The sequence below is a fragment of the Cynocephalus volans genome, chromosome 7 (assembly GCF_027409185.1).
Source record: "Cynocephalus volans isolate mCynVol1 chromosome 7, mCynVol1.pri, whole genome shotgun sequence".
NCBI classification, from domain to species: domain Eukaryota; kingdom Metazoa; phylum Chordata; class Mammalia; order Dermoptera; family Cynocephalidae; genus Cynocephalus; species Cynocephalus volans.
The window spans coordinates 23,561,749-23,568,783 of NC_084466.1; the positions used below are offsets into that span (position 1 = coordinate 23,561,749).

A 7,035-nucleotide genomic window follows, 5' to 3' on the forward strand; every position below is an offset into this window, starting at 1 on the left:
GAATTTGTTAATGGACACAAAGAATGAGTACATTTTGTAATGATGAATATGCTAACTATCCTGATTTGGTCATGTATTGTACACGAATACCGATAGTCAATGTTATTCCCTATGTATAATATGTATAATCAATTATGTTTCGATTAAAAAACAAAAAACTATGAGGAAAAGCAAAGTTGTGATAAATACAAATTCCAGGTAAATAACCACATCTAAGTGGGAAAAGGGGGAATGTAATTTGAAACGGTTATGTAAAAGACTCTAAAGATCATTTTATGCTCTTTTTTTAAATGTGGGTACATGTGATTTATTCTATAAATTTTGAGGGCATATATGTTACATATTCTCTTCCATAAGTTTTAAATATTTCTTAAAATTAAGGTGTTTAAAATAATACATTTATCTTTTATCCTAGTCCCACAGTCATATAGTTTATCACATTGGACATCTGGTAGCAGTCATATTGGACATTATTTAAGAGATATTTTAGGCATATAATAACTACCTATGATAGCTATTCACTACCTTCACTTTGTTTTTCACTTAAAATTATACCCATGTAATTTTACATATTTCCAAAGACATATATATATATATACATATATATATATATTAGTATTTGAATTTTCTTATTAAAATATGTCATATATATAATATTACCAATAAGTTATGAATGTGTTCATCTGTGTAAGAGCTGCATATTGATTCTTTTATTTTCATCAAAAATCATCTCTCTAAATTTATGAGTCTATTTCTTTAATTCTTCCTTGTTCCATTAATACACTTATTTATCTTTATGTCAATATCACAGTGTATAGATTAACATAGCTTTATTACTAGGTTTTAAATCAAATCAGTATTGTTTTTCTTCTTTTACAAAGTTATTATGGCTATTTTATTTGATATGCATTTCCACAGATATTTTAGAATAAATTTATTTTTACAAAGAGAATTTTTGGAATTTTTAGTGGAATTATATTGAATCTATAGATCAATTAGGAGAGAACTGGCATCTTAATTTTTAGATTTACAACATATGAGCACAGCATATCTATTTCATCAAGTTTTTTATATTCTGTTGGAAATATTTTATACTTTTCAATGTACAGATACTACACATTATTTCTCAGACTTGTGCCTACATATAGTCTTTTGTTGTTTTATTAATTTATTCTTTTAAATATTTAATTTCTGGTTGTTCTTAGTGTGTGTAAATAGAATTTTTTTTTAATCTTTACCTTATATTCTGCAAACATGCTAGAAATGCTTATTATTTCTACTAGCTTTTTTTTTATATATAGATTCCATTTGGTTTTCTTTTACATAGACAGACATGCTATCTTTTAATAAAGAGCATTTTACTTCTTTCTAACTGGGATGCCTTTAATCTCTTATTCTTGATTTGGCTACAATAAGGTGTTGGATAGATGTAATGAGGCTGGTTATCCTGTCTTTCCATAATCTTAAAGGGAAAGTGTTTAGTTATTCACCATATAACAATGTATGATGTTAGCTTCAGGTTTTTCTTTTATGCTCTTCAACAAATTTACAGAGTATTGTTCTGTTGCTACTTTGCGTAGGGTTTTCTTTTTTTAGCAGGAAAGAATGTTGGGATATGTCAAATAATTTTCTGCATTTATTAAGACAATCATGTTTTTTTTTTTTGTTTGTTTGTTTCTTCAATGACTTACTGCCATTCACTTATTTTATAGAAAAAGGAATGCAGCAAATGGGTCAAGATTGTGTGAAAAAAAATACAGGTTTATATACATCACTCTATTTACATCTAAGAGCAAGACTCTATCCACATCAGGAGCAGCAGCTGCACATTTCTGATGCCCCTTTGCTGACACAGCCCTGGGATCACTTGGCACAGACCATGGGTCAGCCATGGGTCAGAAGGAGCAGCAGCTGTTCTTGCCAGAGGTTCATTTGCCCTCTTTGCATTCGCAGGAGCCAGTACAGGTGTAGGAGACACCAATGAAGAAGGAGCAGGTGGGGCTCATTTGGAGCCCAGATAGGGCTGGAGATCCAAGCAAGAGGAAAAAAGGCAGCTGGGCAGGTGAAGGCATGGTCTTGTTTTAGTTTTTTAATATGTAGAATTATCTTGTTTGTTTTTTTGAATTTTAAGCCAACATTGCACTCCTGAATACATTCTATCTGGTCATGTTATACCACCAATTTATATTTATATTTATATTTATATTTCTGCTTTTTTAAAATTAATGACAGCATGATATATTTCCTTCCAACCATTTATTTGAACTGATTTGTTTCTTTATATATGAAGCACATTTTTTTTTTTAGGGAGAATACAATTAGGTCTTACTTTTCCACCTAATCTGACCATCTCTGATTTTTAATTTGGGCATTTGCAACATTTATATTTATGTTCTTAATGACATAGGTTTAAATCTATCATCTTGCTATTTTTTTCTATTTATATTATTTGGTTTTTGTTCCATTTTCTCTCTTTTGCTGTCTTCTTTTAGATTAATTGAATACAACATAGAGTTTTATTTTATGTTCTTTTTTTGGCTAATTGGTTATAATTGTTTTTCATTTTAGTTGTTGCTTCAGCATTTATGCTGTATATACTTAATATGTCACAGTCCATTTGATATAAACTTCATATATACAGTTTAAAAACTTACAATATTTTATTTCCATATTTATCCTTTTGACATTTATAATAAAGCTGCAATGCATTTTAATTTCATACATGCTATAAACAATGTAAATTGTTATCATTTTTGTTTACATTGAAATCATCTTCTATTCTGCTTTAAGTTATAAGACAATTTTACATATTTTGTCCATAATTTTCATTCTCAGTACTTCTCATCCCTTTTTTGTAAAAACCTATTCCACGTAGTATTGTTTTCCTTCTGCCTTGAGGACTTTGGTTAACACTTTCTGTAGTGGGGAATTTCTGGTGATTAATTCTTTCAGCTTTTGTATATCTGAAAAATATTTTACAATTACTCAAAGTTGTTAGATACCAATACTAATAGATTGTGGTAAGCTATTTATGTATATTTTAATATATAGAGAAATGACAAAAAAAAAAAGCAAACACATACACTCAAAAACATTACAGATACATCAAAATAGAGTTCTAAAATATGTTCAAGTAGGCCACAGAAAGGCAAGAAAACGGAAAAAAAGAGGAACAAGATACAGAGGAAATCAAAAACAAATAATAAGCTCCAACATATCAATAATTACTTTAAAAGTAAATAGTCAAAATATAACATTCATAAGACTGAGATTGGCAGAGTTCATATAGGAAAAAAAAAAAGAATGACCCAACTTTAAATTGTCTAAAAGAAACTCACTCGGAATATAGCAATATGGCTAGGTTGAAATAAAGAAATGAAAAAAGATACAGTGTGCAAACATTAATTTTAAAAAGCAGGAATGTCAAAATTAATATCACATAAAGTAGATCACAGAACAATAACAACAAAAGATTACAAGGAACCAAAATGGCCATTGCATAACAACAAGATCAATAACAAAAAAGATGTAGCTTAGAAGTGCAAGCACAAACATATAACTGAAAGATGAAATCAACCAAATACAATTATTCCTGGAAACTTTAATACCCTTTTATTAACATTCATCAACAATTTATCAACTAAGGTGATCAAACAACTAAAAAACATCAACCAAATATATCTAATAGACTTGGAAGATGTGATTAAGAGTATGGACCTTGAGATTGGGTGATCATCCTATATTATCTGGGTGGGTGCAATCTAATCATATGAGTATCTAAAAGTGAAGAATTACTAATGGCTGGGTTAGAAGAGAGGGAAATGTCATGAAAGAAGAAGAATCAGAGAAGTAAAATATTGCTGTCTTTCAAGATGGAAGAAGAGGAACACAATCCAAGGTATAAGGACAACCACTTAGAAGCTAAAAAAGGCAAAGAAACAGATTCCCCCTAGGGCCTCCGAAAAGGAATGCAGTTGTGCTGCCACCTTGAGAATCACCCAGTGAAACTCTAGATTTCTGACCAACAGAACTGTAAGATGATAAATCTGTGTTATTTTAAGTTATTAAGTTTTTGATGATTTTTTATGGATGCCATAAAAAACTAAATGCAAAATGCTGGTGGGGTTGTGGAAGAACTTAATGTCTTATATTCCTTACTGGTAGGAAATCATCTTATATCAATTTCCTATAAAACATCTAATTATCACATGAATCAGCAATGATATTTTCTGAGCATTTATCCGAGAGAAAGGAAGACCTATTTACACAAATATCTGTACACAAGTGTTTATAGCAGCTTTATTTTTAATAGCAAAAAAACTGAAAATATCCCAAATGTCTTTTAATGGGTGAATAAATGAACTAACTCCAGCACATGTACACAATGAAGTACTACTGAGCAGAAAAAAGTAATGAACTACTGATACATGCAAACTAGATGAATCTCAAGGTCATTATGTTAAGTGAAAAATTACAATCCCACAATGTTACATACATATAATTTCATTTATATAATATTCTCCAAGTGACAAAACTGTATAGGTGGAGAACAGAGTACCAGTGTTCAGGGAATATGAATGGGAGATGGTATGCAGCGATAAAGTATAACATGTGGAATTTTCTTTGTATTGATTGTGGTGGTGTTACACAATTATGTCTGCATATGGGATAAAACTGCACAGAACTGTACACAAACTGAAGCAAATTCTTATACAAATGGTGAAACATAAATAAGGAATGTTGTATAGTTGAAAGTATTGTGTCTATATGAATGTACTATTTTGAAATGCTATAGATATAGAACCACCTAAAACTAGTTGAAACCGGTTTATTTGCCTATCTCAAGTTGTTTTACAAGTAGTCTGACAGGATGTAAGCTGAGCATATGCAGAGAGAAGGACCTTGCCCTCCAGATGACTAGAGTACCACAAGAACCCCAAATCTCCCATCTCTGTAACTCAGAAAGAGAACCACTGGAGTCTTTTAGGAAGTGAGAGGTCGTTCAACAAAGAAGATCCAGCATCCAGAATTTTCATCCCCATAGATGGCCTGACTCATCAACTTTACTCTACCATGTAGCCTGATTTGAAGCCAGCCAATCAGTTTTGCCTCATTATCTGACTCAGAACTATCCAATCCACTTTTGTCCTGTCCTATGGCCTGATTTAGAGATAGCCAATTAGTTTTACGTAATATCCCTTAAAGCATGCACAACCCTTGGATAGTAGAAAGATTTGAGAGTACCTTGCCTCCTGTCTTCCCACTTGTCAACCGGGTGAAATAAAGCCTTTTCTTTTCTCCAAAACTGGTGCCATGGCATTGACTTCTGTGCACATCAGGCAGTGAGCCCCGTAACAGTTATACAATAAGCTATAACCACTGGAGAAAGCTGAGTGAAGGATTCACAGGAATGTGTATTTTGTGCTATTTTGCAATCTCCTGTGAGTCTATAATTATTTCAAAATAATAAATTTTTAAAAAGTACACCACATCAGGAAAAAGAAAAGAGCAAGGAAAAGATAGGGTATTAAATAATGAAATATATTTCTAGATGTAGCTATAATATTGTTATGTGTTCCATTTTTTTTATGAGAATCTCAAAATAGCTAACAAAATATATAAACTATTTTCATAAAGTTTTCTCAATATAAGATAAAAGGATAAATGTTGTAACTTTCTGTAAAATATGCAAGTTTGGTGGTACTTTTTATATCTTGGGTTAATTCACTAGTCTGCCACCATCAGAAAATAGACGGATCCTGGCAAATAGCTATAGTCTACTGCAAGCTTAACTAAATAGATGCCCCAGTGGCAGCTACTGTGCTGTACATAGTGTCATTGATTGAGCTCCTGCTGAGGTGATAGCTGAGGGTAAGGGGATTATACAATAAATAATGGAGTAAAGACAAGAGGGTTGCAGTTCACATTCTTGATATCAACTGCAGTGGTGGGGGCCGTAGTTCATCCCATTAAGTTTCTTCTTATGAGTTTAACTTCAGGAAGAAAAGGCCACGGATCATAAAGGAGCTGCTCTAAAGACGTATTTGCTGAAACACATCCATGTAATTTTAAATTTCTTTGATAAAAGGTCAGTAATAAAATGAAATAAATTCTCAAAAATGCTTTATGTAAATGTTGTGTATTATAAATTGGTTCTATTATTATAAATAGGTGAACTGGAAAACATACTAATTATCTCTCAGACATATTAATACTGAAAACTATGATGTTCTTTCCTTTAGTTTTGTAAATACATATATTAATAAGAATCCATCAAAAATAGCTTACAAAGTCAAAATTCTGTCTTTAGGGAAGAAGTGTTTGTTCTGAAAGTGAAATATCTCCTCCACTGTTATTGAATAACAATGACAGTTATTATGTCCTAAACATTTTGGTTAACATTCTTGATGATTTTTGTAGAGTGGCTGTATCGTAAGTGACATAGTCTAGTTTTCAGTGATTCTGCAAATTTTTATATTTGGTTACCATTTATCTAACGATAAAAGGCCCAAAGTATGGAGTCTCTAATACAAGAATGATATTAAAAATTCATAGCTTTGACTCTGTTCTTTTATGCCAAATAATGTAAAATATTAAAAGGAAAATTTACATTTTTACAATTGGAATGCTAAAGCTTTTGGGCTAAGTGAAGTTCCTCTTCAGTTACTTATCAGGAAGCTGAAACTCAAAGAAATTAATGTCCCATACCTGAGCTGAAGGGAGATCCCACAATTCATAATCACAAATTTACTAAATTATACATACACATGTAAAGGGCTAGGGAGGGCTATTGCTTCTTTCTTCAAGTCTTAGTCACCCAATTTACCATAAAACATAGGTAAACACAGCGTATTTCAATAAACAAATCAGTGATAGGGAAACTGAAACTTAAAGGAAAAAGCCAAAAAGTGGCTATTGAAACCCACTTGGACCTCTCTACTAATGTGGACAGTTGAAACCTCTTTGATACAGTCCTCATCTGAGAATGCCCTAATAAAATTTTATTGCATGAAAATTTTTTTCCAGAGAAGGTCA

At 31.5% G+C, this 7,035-nt stretch overlaps 1 pseudogene; it reads right to left on the reverse strand.

The window, feature by feature from the left end:
• Positions 1–1,809: 1,809 nt before the first annotated feature.
• LOC134382753 (metallothionein-1A-like) lies at positions 1,810–2,006 on the reverse strand (annotated as a pseudogene).
• Positions 2,007–7,035: the final 5,029 nt, after the last annotated feature.